We start from the raw sequence: 18690 nt of genomic DNA on the forward strand, positions 1-18690 counted from the left end.
CGAAGATTCATTTGTGAATTCTAAATCGTTAAAAATCCAATCATCAAAATGGCACCGTTGCCGGGGAGTTGCAATGGTGTTATGTTATTGGTTATTGTATATATGTGAATATTGTGAATATCTTGATTTTTGGATTGCTTGTTAGTTTTTGCTAATTTTAGGACTTTGTTTCATTATTTCTTGATAGCTTTTGTTTCTTATTTTCACTTTTCACTATGAATTCTCACTTTGGCTATGAGTTTGGTTCTCACTATGTTGTAGGTAATTGGAGCTACAATGAGAATGTGTATCAAGGATGGGATAATCAAAGGTGAGAGGAGCCATATGCATCTGATTAATCTTCATGGCAACAACCTCCACCAATGCACTATGAACAAGAGTCATTCTATGATGCATATCAATCCAATGGCTATGGTGAATCCCCTTGTGACTTTCAAGAACCACCACCATATGCCTATGAGCCACATCCTCAACATAACTCTCAACCATACTCACAAGCCCCTTCTTACCAACCACCTTCATATGACCCTAATCCATACCCACCATCCCAACAACCATATGAGCCAAATATTGAACCACCCTTCCAACATCAACACTTTCAAGAACCACTCCTTCCATATTATTACCAAGATGAACCACCTCCAATGTGTGAAAAATTTCAACCACAAGATGAATACTACTTTCCACAACAACCTCTGACATTGGGATTTTTGTCAGTAAAGAATGTCATAAAAACAGTCGCGTTGTAGATATAGTCTCTAAACCGACAAAAATCCCTTCGCACAAACGTTTTTGGTTGTTACAAGTAACAAACCCCTTTGAAATTGATAACTGAGTATTCGAACCTCGCGTCATCTTCTCAAGGAATTGCAGGGAAGTATGTTCTTATTATTGGTTATGAAGATTGTAAATTGGGGGTTTTGGAAGTAAGGAAGCAGTATGCTGAATGATAATAAAAACAAAATAAATAACTATAAAATAAACTCTTGGCAAGGTATGGAGAACTGGAGGTCCTATCCTAGTTATCCTTATCAATTGTGATGAGAATTGGATTCTTCCCCCACCTTATTAACCTCTAACTATAAAGGTAAGTTAAGTGGACAAATTAATTCCAATTTTCAATCAACAATGAGTTTGATAACTCAAGAGTTACCAATGTCTCAACTAAAGCCAAAAGAGAAAAATCCAAATTATTTATATAATAAAAAGGAGCAATCATAAGTCTGAAATACCTCAAGAAATATATTAAATAGAAAATCAATCTAAACATAGAGAGTCATAAACAAAATTGAGAAAAGCAATAAAAGAACATTGAACCTGGGATTGAGAGTCACTCCTAAAACTAAGAGAAATCCTAAATCCTAATCCTAAGAGAGAGGAGAGAACCTCTCTCTCTAAAAACTACATCTACTCCTAAAATTGTGAATTATTTGAGCCTCTAATCTGTATTTTCTGGGCCGCAAACTGGGTCAGAAATAGCCCAGAATTCGCTGGTTGCAAATTTTGCCACGCTGGATTTCCATCACTGCGACGCGGCCGCATGGATCACGCGGTCGCGTCGCCTAGCGTCAGGGGAACTATAGCATATTATATATCAAATCGAAGCCCCAGACGTTAGCTTTTCAACGCAACTAGAACCGCGTCGTTTGGATCTCTGTAGCTAAAGTTATAGCCGTTTGATTGCAGAGAGGTCAGGCTGGACAGCTTAGCAATTTCTCCAACTTCTTGCATTCCTTCCACTTTTGCATGCTTTCTTCCCATCCTCCAAGCCATTCCTGCCTTATAATATCTGAAAACACTTAACACACATATCAAGGCATCTAATGGTAATAAGAGAGGATTAATAATAAGCAAATATAAGATCAAAAAAGCATGTTTTCAATCAAAGCACATAATTAGGAAGGAAACATAAAACCATGCAAATAGTATGAATAAGTGGGTAAAGAGTTAATAAAAAACCACTCAATTGAGTACAAGATAAACCATAAAATAGTGGTTTATCAACCTCCCATGAAGAATACTCATGTCCATCGATCCAAGAGCCGTATGATCCCAATCATATTATCCAAGAGGAACAAGAGTCAAGGGATTGTCTCAAGGAAACATTGGATCAACTTCAAGCAACCATGGAGCGCGTTGTGCAACAAGTGGAAAAAGTGAAAAAATATTGAACCACCATAACTTTACCAAGAAGAACCACCTTCCTACTATGAATCCTTCCCCCAAATTGATGAACCCTTCCATCCACCCTAACCTCCAATGGATGACATCCTTGATGTTCTTGTTCAAGGACAAGAGGAGATGAAAAGGGATGTGCAACAATTCACGGCCGCCTTGGACGAGGTGGTAAGCCGGTTAGCATCCCAATGCTTAAATACTCAAGAAACTCCCATGGCCACATATGGAGAATCAAATGAAGAGCATAACATAAAGGAGAGATTGGTGGAGAATGAGAGAAGTTACTTTATATTGGAACAATTGGAGGAAGCTACAATTGTTGAAGAAGAGGAAGAGATGGTTGAAGACTTAGGAGATGCGGAACCTCCTTGGGAACATAAAGTTGAAGGAAATCCCTCCAAGAAGATTGAATTCGACGCTAAGGAAGAATGTGCACAACTTCCAAGGCATATTCCATATGAAGACTTGGATGGGATAGAGCAAGAATTGAGTCCCCTTGGTGATGAAGACCAAACATCAAAGCTTAGTGGTGAAGAATCCTTTGAGCATGAAGAACCTTCTCCCGTTGGATTTGAAAGCGTTATGGAAGTAAAATTTTCTCACCCTCCCATTTATGATTTGAGTAAGGGAAAGGGCTTAGATAGAATTGTTGAACAAAGGATTACATTTGAAGAATCTTGTGAATAGGTGGAAGTCCTTAGAAAAAGGAGGATGGAAATTGAATACGCTTTGTCAAGATCTTTGGAATCGCCTTTGCCTAGGTTGCCATCTACTCCTTCATTTGAGTGGGTGAAATTCATTTCTATTAGCTTTATTATCCCACTTGAATATGGTTTGCTTGAAACGGATGGCTGATACATGAATTTATACCGGTTCGGAATTCCACAAAATAATTCCGTTGTTAGTATAGTCCAAACTAATACTCAATTCTCAAATCAAATTAAATTTGGTTGTCACAAATAACAAACCCCAAATAAGAATTAACCGAAGTATTTAAACTCCGGGTCGTCTCACAAAGAATTGCAATGAAATGCTTTATTATTGGCTATGAAGGAATGTTTTGGGATTTTTGTAATAAGGAACAAGAAATGTAAAATAACAAGAGTTAATAAAAGAAATGAAAAGAACTCTTGGCTAGACATAGGTAATTGAGATCACCATCCTTGTCTACAAACCATATATTGATAATTATGAGGAACCAAGTTCATTAAGTTTACTTCTATACTTGAAGTATATCAAATGGCTTGATCAACATCAACCCATAAGTCCCAACCTATCTACTAATTAGAGTAGTAGTGGGTTAGTGTCAATGGATATCAAATTGACCACCAAGGGTTCTCAAATCACCAATTCAATGAGACCCAATGACTCAAGGTCACTCAATTTCCTTAGCCTAGGCCAAGAGTCAAGAAAACTACTAAAAAACTAGTGGAAGCATTTTAACAAATACCTAGAGTGCAAGAAAAGTAAACATCACCAAATGTAAAAATTAACAAGATCCATAACTATCATCAACAAGAAATCAACAATAACAATGGAGATAACATAAAAGAGACTTAGAAACATAAGATTGCATTCAAAGAAATCAAAATTCAACAATAGTTCATACACATAAAAGAGAGCAAAATGAGAAATTAACAAGTAAAACTAGGAGAACAAAGATGTAATAACAAGAAATTAGAAGGAAAAACTAAATCAAAACAAGAATTGAAAGAGAAAATTGAGAGAGATTAACCTAAACTACCCTAAATTCTAGAGAGAAGGGAGATATTCTCTCTCTAGAATTATACCCTAAAACATGATGAAAAATAAACTATGACTACTTGTTTCATTCTCCCTTCAATCCTTGGGTTCAATAGCATCAGAAATGAGTTGGATTGGACCCAAAATGAGCTAGAAATCGCCCCCAACGAGTTGCCCAAAGTGTACCCACGCTGCTCCATCGGTGCGCACGCATACAGTGTGCATGCGCATCCCTAGACATCAGGAAACTATGGCAAATTTTATATCATTTTGAAGCCCCGAATGTTAGCTTTCCAACTCAACTAGAACCGCCTCATTTGAACCTCTGTAGCTCAAGTTATGGTCGATTGAGTGCGAAGAGGTCAGGCTTGATAGCTTTACGGTTCCTTCATTTCTTCATGAGTTCTCCCACTTTGCATGCTTTTCTCCTCACTTCTTCCATTCAATACTTGCCTTATGAACCTAAAATCACTCAACAAACATGTCAAGGCATCGAATGGAATTAAAGTGAGTTAAATTTAGCTATTTTAAGGCCTAAAAAGCATGTTTTCATACTTAAGCACAAATCTAGGGAGAATTACAAAACCATGCTATTCCATTGAATACATGTGGGAAAAGGTGATAAAATCTCCCAAATTAAGTACAAGATAAACCACAAATTGGGGTTTATCAATGGCCAACTTAGGAAACTTTGTGGGATGAAGCGTAAGCGAAAAAGGTTTTGTGGTTGGCGTTGAAAATCAAGGCTCATTATGGTTGATGCATCAAACATGAGATATAAAGGTTGGAGTAGTGCTCAACTAGATGGGTCTAGGAGGATTGTTGGTCACTTTATTGAGAATTCACCCTACTTGCCACCCGGATGGATTAATGATGATCAATTCAAGGATGGGTGTGAAAACAAGATATGGGATCCGGGAATACATGAGGATCACCTTTGGGAGCTCATAGCTTGTGAGAAACTCCATCAAGACTTGAAGTTATTGACTTTGAAGAATGGAGCTTATTGGAGACTCAAGCATTGGTGGATGTTCAAGGATAGCTTTAAGCACAAGCCACCTTGATGAGGAGATCCCCATAAGTCCAACTTAAGGACAATAAACAAAAGTGCTAGGTGGGAGACACCCCACCATGGTAAATTCTTTTTATTTTTTTCTCTTTTGTACATACTAATAGAATTGGCTTAATTTCATGTTTTGTTGAGTTTGTTGAGTCTAATTGGTAGTTTAGTATGTTAAATAAGGTTTTATGGTGTTTTGGTAGCTGTTTGGAGGTTTGGAATACTTGGATTGGTGCAAAAACATAGAAAAATTTTGAAGAAATAGAGCACCATCCGCGCGTATGCACACTGCGCGCGTACGCATGCATCAAGCATTTTCGCCTACCCGCGCGCACTCGCCATGTACGCGTACGGGTGGATTGAGAAATTCCACCTCGAGCCAAAAACCTGAGAGTTGTACGAACGTTGCACTAGCATTGTGCCTTTCGCACAAACCTACTTGCGCGTATGATGAGCGGATAATTTATACCCTTTTTGGCATTGTTTTTACATAGTTTTTAGTATGTTTTAGTTAATTTTTATTATATTTTTATTAGTTTTTATGAAAAAATCACATTTATGGACTTTACTATGATTTTGTGTATTTTTCTGTGATTTCAGGTATTTTCTGGCTGAAATTGAGGGACCTGAGCAAAAATCTGATTCAGAGGCTGAAAAAGGACTGCAGATGCTGTTGGATTCTGACCTCCCTGCACTCGAAGTAAATTTTCTGGAGCTAAAAAAGCCCAATTGGCATGCTCTCAATTGCGTTGGAAAGTAGACATCCTGGGCTTTCCAGCAATATATAATAGTTTATACTTTGTCTGAGATTTGATGGCTCAAACTGGCATTCAATGTCAGCCTAAAAATTCTGGCGTAAAACGCCCAAACTGGCACCAAAGCTGGTGTTTAACTCCAGGAACAGTCTAAGCATGAAAAAGCTTCAATGCTCAGCCCAAGCACACACCAAGTGGGCCCCAGAAGTGGATTTCTGCACTATCTGCACTTAGTTACTTATTTTCTGTAAACCCTAGTAGCTAGTCTAGTATAAAAACTACTTTTAGAAATTTATTTTACGTCTTCGACCATATTATTCTATCATAGACCATTGTACACATTTGGAGGCTAGCCTCACGGCCATGCCTAGACCTTTCACTTATGTATTTTCTATGGTGGAGTTTCTACACCCCATAGATTAAGGTGTGGAGCTCTGCTGTTCTTCATGAATTAATGCAATTACTATTATTTTTCCTTCAATTCACGCCTACTTCTTCTCCAAGATATACTCTTGTTCTTAATTCAGTTAAGTCAGAATGAAGGGGTGACCCGTGACAATCACCCAATCTTCATTACTCGCTTAGCCAGGATCCGCGTGCCTGACAACCATAAAGCGGTCTACATGATGTTCAACGTAGTCATTAGACTACAGCCAGAGTATATTCTCTTGGGTCCCTGATCAATGATTCACATCGTCTCTCCTGACAACAGAGCATCTGAATCTGAGATTAAAACCTTCGTGGTATAAGCTAGAACCATTAGCAGCATTCCTGAGATCCGAAAAGTCTAAACCTTGTCTGTGGTATTCCGAGTAGGATCTGGGAAGGGATGACTGTGACGAGCTTCAAACCTGCGAATGTGGGGCGTAAGTGACAGTGCGCAAAAGGACAATGGTCCTATTCCGACGCTTGCGGGAACCGACAGATGATTAGCCGTGCGGTGACAGTGCATATGGATTTGTTTTCATCCGAGAGGATCATACAGCTTGCCATGGAAGGAGGTAACGCATGATTGGAAGAAGGCAATAGGAAAGCAGAGGTTCAGAAGCAACAAAGCATCTCTATACGCTTATCTGAAATTCCCACCAATGAATTACATAAGTATTTCTATCTTATTTTATATTTTATTTATATTTTAATTATCAAAACCTCATAACCATTTGAATCCGCCTGACTGAGATTTACAAGATGACCATAGCTTGCTTCAGACCGACAATCTCCGTGGGATCGACCCTTACTCGCATAAGGTTTATTACTTTGACGACCTAGTGCATTTGCTAGTTAGTTACACGGAGTTGTGAAGAAGTGTTGAGATCACATTCGCGCGCACCAAGTTTTTAGCGCCGTTGCAAGGGATCACAATTTCGCGTACCAAGTTTTTGGTGCCGTTGCCGGGGATTGTTCGAGTTTGGACAACTGACAGTTCATCTTGTTGCTCAGCTTAGGTACTTTTATTTTATGTTTAAGCTTTTTAATTTTATTTTCGAAAAATTCAAAAAAAAATTATTCTATGTTCTTCATAATTTTTAAGAATGAATCCGAGAGTTTCATCATGATCTGTTGAAGCCTGGCTCGCTGTTAAGTCATGTCTAATTTTTTTGGACCGAGGCTTCCACTTATCATTACAGGAGCCTTTTGATTCCCATCAAATTGGCTGTTGTATGTCTGATTTGTATGCTGAAGCTTGGCTGGCCATTGGCCATGTCTAATCTTTTGGACCGAAGCTTTCATATAAAGCTTGGCTGGCTATTTAGCCATATCTAAAATTTTGGATCGAAGCTTTAGACTAACATTGCATGATTCCTGGAATTCTTATTAAAAATTTTGAATTTCTTTATCTTCTTTTTCCAATTTATTTTCGAAAAATCCAAAAAGAAAATAATAAAATCATAAAAACAAAAAATTTTATGTTTTTTGTTTGAGTCTAGTGTCAAATTTTAAGTTTGGTGTCAATTGCATCTTTTTAATCTCTCTTTAAATTTTCGAAAAATTCATGCATGTGTTCTTCATGATCTTCAAGTTGTTCTTGATGATTGTCTTTGTTTGATCTTGTGTTCTTCTTGTTTTGTGTCTTTTCTTGTTTTTCATATGCATCTTTGAATTCTTATTGTCTAAAGTTTTAAAAATTTTTAAGTTTGGTGTCTTGCATGTTTTTTTTTCTTAAAAAATTTTCAAAAATGTGTTCTTGGTGTTCATCTTGACATTCAAAGTGTTCATGCATGCATTTTTGTTTTGATCTTAAATTTTCATGTTTTGTGTCATTTTTATATTTTTCTCTTTCCTCATTAAAATTCAAAAAATCAAAAATAATATCTTTCCCTTATTCTTCTCATAAATTTCGAAAATTTTTAATTGATTTAGTCAAAAAGTTTTAAAATTTAGTTGTTTCTTATGAGTCAAGTCAAAATTTTCAATTTAAAAATCCTATCTTTTTCAAAAATTAAATCTTTTTCATTTTTCTGCTTAATATTTTTGAAAATTTTAAAATTGATTTTCAAAATTTTTTTCTTATTTTACTTCATATTTTCGAATTTATTACTAACATTTAATGTTTTGATTCAAAAATTTCAAGTTGTTACTTGCCTATTAAGAAAGGTTCAATTTTTAAATTCTAGAATCATATCTTTTAGTTTCTTGTTAGACAAGTAATCAACTTTAATTTCAAAAATAAAATCTTTTTAATTTCCAATTCAAATCTTTTTCAAAATATCTTTCAATCATATCTTTTTTTCAAACTTAATTTTAAAATCTTTTTCTAATTTCCTATCTTTTCAAAATTGATTTTCAAATCGTTTTCAATTAACTACTTGACTTTTTGTTTGAATTTAAAAAGTTTACTATTTCTTATCTCTTTCAAAACTACCTAACTACTTTTCTCTCTCTAATTTTCGAAACTCCTCACCACTTTTTCGAAATTCCTTTTTAATTAACTAATTATTTTAAATTTTAATTTATTTTTATTTCTTCTCTTAATTTTCGAATACTAACTAATATTTAAAATAAAAATAAAAATATTTTTATTTTATTTTAATTAATTTTCGAAAACTCTCTCTCTCTCTCTCTCTCATCTCTTTCTATTTATTTATTTAATCACTAACACTTTTCTTCTTAAAATTCGAACCTTCTCTCCCTCTCTGTGTTCGAATTTTTCTCTTCTCACTCTTCTACTCTTCTCTTCTTCTACTCACATAAAGGAATCTCTATACTGTGACATAGAGGATTCCTATTCTTTTCTATTCTCTTTTTTTTTTTATATGAGCAGGAGCAAGGATAAGAACATTCTTGTTGAAGCTGATCCGGAACCTGAAAGGACTCTAAAGAGGAAGCTAAGAGAAGCTAAAGCACAACACTCTGGAGAGGACCTAACATAAATTTTCGAAAAAGAAGAAGAGATGGCCGAACCCAATAACAATGGTGGAGATGTGAGGAAGATGCTTGGTGACTTTATTGCACCCTCTTCTGACTTCTGTGGAAGGAGCATCTCAATTCCTGTAATTGGAGCAAACAACTTTGAGCTTAAGCCTCAATTAGTTTCTCTAATACAGCAGAATTGCAAGTTTCATGGACTTCCATTGGAAGATCCTCATCAGTTCTTGGCTGAATTCTTGTAAATCTGTGACACTGTTAAGACCAATGGGGTTAATCCTGAGGTCTACAGACTTATGTTTTTCCCCTTTGCTGTAAGAGACAAAGCTAGGACATGGTTGGACTCACAACCTAAAGAAAGCCTGAACTCTTGGGAAAAGTTGGTCAATGCTTTCTTGGCCAAATTCTTTCCACCTCAAAAGTTGAGCAAGCTTAGAGTGGAAGTCCAAACCTTCATACACTTCTGAAAGGAATCCTGTGAATAATGGGACAACTCAGAAGAAAGGAATTCTTGAGATTGATACTCTGAATGCCATATTGGCTCAGAACAAAATATTGACTCAGCAAGTCAATATGATTTCTCAGAGTCTGTCTGGAATGCAAGCTGCATCAGGTAGTACTAAGGAAGCTTCCTCTGAAGAAGAAGCTTATGACCCTGAGAATCCTGGAATGGAAGAAGTAAATTACATGGGAGAATTCTATGGAAACACTTACAATCCTTCATGGAGGAATCATCTTAATCTCTCATGGAAGGATCAACAGAAGCCTAATAAAGGCTTCAATAATAATAATGGTGGGAGAAATAGGTTTGGCAATAGCAAACCTTTTCCATCATCTTCTCAGCAACAGACAGAGAATTCTAAGCAGAGCCTCTCTGACTTGGCAACCATAATCTCTAATCTATCTAAGACCACTCAAAGCTTCATGACTGAAGCAAGGTCCTCCATTAGAAATTTGGAGGCACAAGTGGGTCAGCTGAGTAAAAGAGTTACTGAACTCCCTCCTAGTACTCTCCCAAGCAATACAGAAGAGAATCCAAAGAGAGAGTGCAAGGCCATCAATATACCCCACACGGCCGAACCTATAAAGGAGGAAAAGGCAGTGAATTCCAGTGAGGAAGACCTCAATGGACGTCCACTAGCCTCCAAGGAGTTCCCTAATGAGGAACCAAAGGAATCTGAGGCTCATACAGAGACCTTAGAGATTCTACTGAACTTACTATTGCCATTCATGAACTCTGATGAATATTCTTCCTCAGAAGAGGATGAAGATATTATTGAGGAGCAAGTTGCTCAATATCTAGGAGCAATCATGAAGCTGAATTCCAAGTTATTTGGTAATAAGTCTTGGGAGGATGAACCTCCATTGCTCATCAATGAACTGAATGATCTGGTTCAAATGAATTTACCTCAGAAGAAACAGGATCCTGGAAAGTTCTTAATACCTTATACCATAGGCACCATGACCTTTGAGAAGGCTCTGTGTGACCTGGGGTCAGGGATAAACCTCATGCCCCTCTCTGTAATGGAGAAACTAGGGATCTTTGAGGTACAAGCTGCTAAAATCTCACTAGAGATGGCAGACAATTTAAGGAAACAGGCTTATGGACTTGTAGAGGATGTCTTAGTGAAGGTTGAAGGCTATTACATCCCTGCCGACTTCATAATCCTAGACACTGGGAAGGATGAAGATGATTCCATCATCCTTGGAAAACCCTTCCTAGCCACAGCAAGAGCTGTGATTAATGTGGACAGAGGAGAGTTAGTCCTGCAATTGAATGAGGACTACCTTGTGTTTAAGGCTTAAGGATCTTCTTCTGTAACCATAGAGAGGAAGCATGAAAATCTTCTCTCAATACAAAGTCAAACAGAGTCCCCACACTCAACTTCTAAGTTTGGTGTTGGGAGGCCATCATCAAGCTCTGAGTCTCTGTGAAGCTCTCTAAGAGCTCACTGTCAAGCTATTGACATTAAAGAAGCACTTATTGGGAGGAAACCCAATGCTATTTAATTATATTTATTTATTTTTCATTGCTATTTTATGTTTTCTTTAGGTTGATGATCATGTGAAGTCACAAAAATAACTGAAAAATAAAAAACAAAATGAAAAATAGCATAAAAAATAGCACACACTGGAGGACAAGCTTACTGGAGTTTAAACGCCAGTAAGGATAGCAGAATGGGCGTTTAACGCCCAGCCTGGCAGCATTCTGGGCGTTAAACGCCAGAATGGGCAGCACTCTGGGCGTTTAATGCCAGAAAAGGCTGTTTGGCATCTGGCTGGCGTTAAACGCCAGAAATGGGCATCTGGCTGGCATTTAATGCCAGAAACGGGCAGCAGAGTGGTGTTTAACGCCAGAAATGGGCAGCAGACTGGCGTTTAACGCCAGGAAAGGTAGCAGAGCTAGCGTTAAACGCCAGATTTGGTGCAGAATGGACGTTTGAATGCCAGAATGGTGCAGGGACTTAAATTCCTTGACACCTCAGGATCTGTGGATCCCACAGGATCCCCACCTACCCCACTTCTTCTCTCTCCTTCACACATTTCCATAACACTCTTCCCCATACACCCTTGACTAATCACCTCAACACCTCTTCCCCAAACACCATTCACCTATCAAATCTTACCCTCTTCTCCATACTCTCTTCACCACTCACATCCATCCATCATAAAACCCCACCTACCTCACCATTCAAATTCAAACCATTTCCCTCCTAAACCCCCCCTTCTTGACCGAACCCCCCTCTCTCCTATCCTATAAATACCCCTCCTCACTACCTCCAAATTTACACAACATACACACTACTACCCCCTTGGCCGAAACCTTCACTACCCTCCATCTCCTCCATTTCTTCTTCTTCTACTCCTTTCTGTTCTTCTTTTGCTCGAGGACGAGCAACAATTATAAGATTGGTGTGGGAAAAGCTAAAGCTTTTTATTTTACATAACCACTAATGGCACCTAAGGCCGGAGAAACCTCTAGAAAGAGGAAAGGGAAGGCAATTGCTTCCACCTCCGAGTCATGGGAGATGGAGAGATTCATCTCAAAGGTCCATCAAGACCACTTCTATGAAGTTGTGGCCAAGAAAAAGGTGATCCCCGAGATCCCCTTCAAGCTCAAAAAGAGTGAATATCCGAAGATCCGACATGAGATTCGAAGAAGAGGTTGGAAAATTCTCACCAACCCCATTCAACAAGTCGGGATCTTAATGGTTCAAGATTTCTATGCTAATGCATGGATCACTAAGAACCATGACCAAAGTGTGAACCTGAACCCAAAGAATTGGCTCATAATGGTTCGGGGAAATTACTTGGATTTCAGTCCGAAAAATGTGAGGTTGGCATTCAACTTGCCTATGATGCAAGGAGATCCTCACCTTTTCACTAGAAGGGTCAACTTTGATCAAAGGTTGGATCAAGTCCTTAGGGAATTTGTGTGGAAGGCGCTCAATGAAAGAGAGACTCAAGAGGCAAGCCGGTTCAACTAAGAAGGCTTGACCTCAAACCCGTGGCTAGAGGATGGTTGGAGTTCATCCAATGCTCTATCATTCCTACTAGCAACCGGTCTGAAGTTACAATAGACCGGGCCATCATGATCCATAGTATCATGATTAGAGAGGAAGTAGAAGTTCATGAGATCATATCCCTAGAACTCTACAAGGTGGCGGACAAGCCCTCCACTTTGGCAAGGTTAGCCTTCTCTCATCTCATTTGTCACCTATGCAATTCAGCTGGAATTGTCATAGAGGAAGACATCCTCATTGATGAGGACAATCCCATCACTAAGAAGAGGATGGAGCAAACAAGAGAGCCCACTCATGGACCTCAACAAGAGCATGAGGAAATTCCTCATCATGAAATCTCTGAGATGCCTCAAGGGATGCACTTTCTTCCACAAAACTATTGGGAGAAAATTAACACCTCCTTAGGAGAACTGAGTTCCAACATGGGACAACTAAGGATGGAGCACCAAGAGCATTCCATCCTCCTCCATGAAATTAGAGAAGACCAAAGAGCCATGAGGGAGGAGCAACAAAGACAAGGAAGAGACATAGAGGAGCTCAAGCACTCCATAAGATCTTCAAGAGGAAGAACTAGCCGCCATCACTAAGGTGGACCCGTTCTTTAATTTCCTTGTTTTTTATTTTTTCTATTTTTCAAAAATTATGCTTTATGTTTTGTCTATGTTTGTGTCTTTATTACATGATCATTAGTGTCTAGTGTCTATGTCTTAAAGCTATGAATGTCCTATGAATCCTTCACCCTTTTTAAATGAAAAATATTTTTAATTGCAAAAGAACTAGAAATGCATGATTTTGAATTCTATCTTGAAATTAGTTAAATTATTTTGATGTGGTGGCAATACCTTTTGTTTTCTGAATGAATGCTTGAACAATGCATATTTTTGAATTTGTTGTTTATGAATGTTAAAATTGTTGGCTCTTGAAAGAATAATGAAAATGGAGAAATGTTATTGATAATCTAAAAAATCATAAAATTGATTCTTGAAGTAAGAAAAAGCAGTGAATACAAAGCTTGCGAAAAAAATATATAATAATAAACGAAAAAAAATAAGAAAGAAAAAGAAAAAGCAAGAAGAAAAAGCCAGTAACCCTTTAAACTAAAAGGTAAGGGTAGAAAAAGGATCCAAGACTTTGAGCATCAGAGGATAGGAGGGCCCACAGGAATAAAATCCTGGCCTAAGCGGTTAAACCAAGCTGTCCCTAACCATGTGCTTGTGGCATGAAGGTGTCAAGTGAAAAGCTTGAGACTGAGCGGTTAAAGTCGTGGTCCAAAGCAAAAAAAGAGTGTGCTTAAGAGCTCTGGACACCTCTAACTGGGGACTCTAACAAAGCTGAGTCACAATCTGAAAAGGTTCACCCAGTTATGTGTCTGTGACATTTATGTATCAGGTGGTAATACTGGAAAACAAAATGCTTAGGGTCACGGCCAAGACTCATAAAGTAGCTGTGTTCAAGGATCAACATACTGAACTAGGAGAATCAATAACACTATCTGAATTCTGAGTTCCTATAGATGCCAATCATTCTTGAACTTCAAAGGATAAAGTGAGATGCCAAAACTGTTCAGAAGCAAAAAGGCTACAAGTCCCGCTCATCTAATTGAAACTAATTTTCATTGATAAATTTAGAATTTATTGTATATTCTCTTATTTTTATCCTATTTTATTTTCAGTTGCTTGGGAACAAGCAACAATTTAAGTTTGGTGTTGTGATGAGTGGATAATTTATACCCTTTTTGGCATTGTTTTTACATAGTTTTTTGTATGTTTTAGTTAATTTTTATTATATTTTTATTAGTTTTTATGCAAAAATTACATTTCTAGACTTTACTATGATTTTGTGTGTTTTTCTGTGATTTAAGGTATTTTTTGGCTGAAATTGAGGGACCTGAGCAAAAATTTGATTCAGAGGTTGAAAAAGGACTACAGATGTTGTTGGATTCTGACCTCCCTGCACTCGAAGTGGATTTTGTGGAGCTACAAAAGCCCAATTGGTGCACTCTAAATTTCGTTGGAAAGTAGACATTCTGGCTTTCCAAAAACATATAATAGTCCATACTTTGCTCGAGATTTGATGGCCCAAACTGGCGTTCAAAGTCAGCCTAAAAATTATGGTGTAAAACGCCCAAATTGGCACCAGAATTGGAGTTAAACGCCCAAAATGGCACCAAAGCTGGCGTTTAACTCCAGGAACAGCCTAAACACGAAAAAGCTTCAATGCTCAGCCCAAGCACACACCAAGTGGGCCCCGAAAGTGGATTTCTGCACTATCTGCACTTAGTTACTTATTTTCTGTAAATCCTAGTAACTAGTCTAGTATAAAAACTACTTTTAGAAATTTATTTTACGTCTTCGACCATATTATTCTATCATAGACTATTGTACACATTTGGAGGCTGGCCTCACGGCCACGCCTAGACCTTTCACTTATGTATTTTCTACGGTGGAGTTTCTACACCCCATAGATTAAGGTGTGGAGCTCTGCTGTTCTTCATGAATTAATGCAATTACTATTATTTTTCCTTCAATTCACACCTACTTCTTCTCCAAGATATACTCTTATTCTTAATTTAGTTAAGTCAGAATGAAGGGGTGACCCGTGACAATCACCCAATCTTTATTACTCGCTTAGCCAAGATCCGCGTGCCTGACAACCACAAAGCGGTCTACATGATGTTCAACGTAGTCATTGAACGACAGCCAGAGTATATTCTTTGGGTCCCTGATCAATGATTCACATCATCTCTCCTGACAACAGAGTATCTGAATATGAGATTAAAACCTTCGTGGTATAGGCTAGAACCATTGGAAGCATTCCTGAGATCTGAAAAGTCTAAACCTTGTCTGTGGTATTCCGAGTAGGATCTGGGAAGGGATGACTGTGACGAGCTTCAAACCTACAAATGTGGGGCGCAAGTGACAGTGCGCAAAAGGACAATGGTCCTATTCCGACGCTTGCGGGAACCGACAGATGATTAGCCGTGCGGTGACAGTGCATATGGATTTGTTTTCATCCGAGAGGATCATACAGCTTGCCATGGAAGGAGGTAACGCATGATTGGAAGAAGGCAATAGGAAAGCAGAGGTTCAGAAGCAACAAAGCATCTTTATACGCTTATCTGAAATTCCCACAAATGAATTACATAAGTATTTCTATCTTATTTTATATTTTATTTATATTTTAATTATCAAAACCTCATAACCATTTGAATCCGCCTGACTGAGATTTACAAGATGACCATAGCTTGCTTCAGACCGACAATCTCCGTGGGATCGACCCTTACTCACGTAAGGTTTATTACTTGGACGACCCAGTGCACCTGCTGGTTAGTTACACGGAGTTGTGAAGAAGTGTTGAGATCACATTCGCGCGCACCAAGTTTTTATCACCGTTGCAAGGTATCACAATTTGGCGTACCAGCATACGCGCACATGACGCGTACGCACCACTCTCGAAATAAGCCATGCGCGCGCGCGCCATGCGCGCGTATGCGCGGATGTCCTTCCTTCAACAGATCTCTTTTCTTCTCCTCTTTCCATTTCTTTCCTTCTCCTTTCTTCTTCCCTTCTTCTACCCCTCATCCAACACTCCCAAACACCATTGATAACCATTTATTTTAGTTAACTAATTAGTTAGTTAGTTGATTAGTTAATTTTAGTTAGTTTTCGTTTCATTTTCTCTTTTTCATTGTAAGTGTTGGATTGTTATTCTTGTTTACCATTAATTGCTGTTGAGTATTAAAAGGGATGTTATCTTAACGTCATTATGTTTATAATCTTTGTTGGATTTTATTGTTGAGGTTATATTTTGCTACTTGGTTTTGAGTTTTTCATGCTTACCTTTTAAGAATACCAAGTGATGAGAATTGCCTTCGAGCTTGTAACTCTTCTTGAATTGCATAATTTGGCCAACATGTAATTTTAATCCTTTTCCTCGATTAGGCAATCTCTTGATGGATGTTGTGCATTTACTTCAATGCATTGTATTCCATGATCATATGCATCCATACGCTTTTAGCTTGAGTGCTCTCATGCTTCCTTAATGCTTGTTTTACCTTACAAGCTTACTTAAAGCATCGCAAGCATGCTAGATTGAGTAAAGTGCATGCTTCTTTAGTGACATAGCTTTTATGCTAATGTGTGTTCTAAACTGCGTGCAATTTAGAATTCACACACTTATTTGTCATTAATGTCACACTAATTCACTCACTCAATCCTAGTTATTAGTACCTCATTCCAACAATGTATGCTTTCTTGCTTTTGTTTTCTCATCTTATGGTGTTATATTTTTGTTTTTCATGATTGATGCACCACAAGCAAAAACGGAAGCAAGACAAAGAACACGCAGCAACCGGTTTGACCTACTAGCTGAAGGTACAACTCGGAAAGTCGCCATACCCCCTTGCTCATCTTTGAGTGCACCGAGGATGGTGCAAACTTTTAAGTGTGGGAAGGTCGTCCGACCGGTCGGCGATTTTGGGTGACAAGTTTCTAATCTCAACACTTTTGCATTCCATTCTAGGTTTTTAGGATTTTTATTTGCATTTTCTTATTTTTGCATATATATACATAATAAGCTTAGTCAAAATAGTAAAATTTTTTAAGATTCCTATCTATAGGGCACACCAATTGATTTGAGTGAAAACTTTTCATAGAACTTGCTTGAATTATATATCTTGTGGATCATGTTTTTGAGCTAAGAACACAAGCAAGTGAGATTTGAGCCTAATTGTGTGGTTTCATCTTATAACTACTTATCTTCCTTCTTGTGTGCATTATTCTCTTTCTATGATTGTAATCTTTGATTTGTTTGATTCTTTATGTCCATTATTACTTGTATTCATGCATTTATATGATTGAGGCCATCATTTTATTTAGCTCACTCGCCCAAATAGCCTTACCTTTTATCTTCCATTGTTAGCCAATTTGAGCCTACAATTAACCCACTTGTTCTTAATTTAGCACATTACAAGCCTCAAAGTGGAAAACAATAAAAGTCCTTATTTGGATCTTTGATTAGCTTAGGCTAGTGTGTGGTGTAACATTCAAGTGTGGAAAATCTTGGGACATTGGTTGAGAAAAGGGTAGTTTTGTATTTTTGTTGCAAATATTGGGAATTGGATACATACTTATGTATTGATTAAATGTATAGACCTTATGCATTGATGTTCTTGTATATAGTTTGAAAGAAAGAAAATGAGAGGAAAAAAACAAAAGAAAAAGAAAAAAGAAAAAAAAAGAAGAGTATGGAAAAACATATGAAAAGAAAAAAAATTAGAAAGAAAAGAAAAAGAAAAAGAAAGAAATAAAAAGGGGACAAAATGCCCCAAAGTGAAGCTCAATAAGAATCAATGCATATGAGTTGAAATGAAAAAAAGAAATGCATGAGTATATGAAAAAGTGAAGAATGGGTAGTTAGGTTTGTTTAGAATTGTATAGGTTGCTATATAGGTTAGGTGGGAAGTCTAAGCTCCTCAAAGATTCGAATTTCAAGCTCACTTAACCAAATATGCATCCTACCTTGACCCTAGCCCCATTACAACCTAAAGAAAAGACCTCATGATAATTGTATGCATGCATGAAATAAATGTTGATTGTTAGATGAAAAACAAATCTTGGAAAACATGATTAGGAGAGAATCGAGTGAATCAACCCTAAACACTTGAGCGAATAGAGTGCAAACACATCCGGTGAGGGTTCGATTGCTCAATTACATGCTTTCACCTATGATCGTCTCTTTTCATGCAAGTTTGTAAAAATATTTAATAGCTCAATTCAATTGTGGTTTGGCATGGTTGTTAATACCCTTAGCCCTTGTGCATATATGTATTCTTGGGAATTGATTTATTTTGACCAAGCAATTGCATTCATGTAGATAGTTGCATATAGGTAGATTGCATTTAGATTAGTTTGCATTGAATAAATGTTGATACCCTTTACTTCCTTCTTGGTTTAAGCATGAGGACATGCTTGGTTTAAGTGTGGGGAGGTTGATAAACCCCCTTTGTAGGGTTTATCTTGTGCATGATTTTAGGGGGTTTTATGACCTTTTATCCACATTTATT

Source organism: Arachis ipaensis, chromosome B07 (assembly GCF_000816755.2).
Source record: "Arachis ipaensis cultivar K30076 chromosome B07, Araip1.1, whole genome shotgun sequence".
In the NCBI taxonomy this organism is placed as follows: Eukaryota; Viridiplantae; Streptophyta; class Magnoliopsida; order Fabales; family Fabaceae; genus Arachis; species Arachis ipaensis.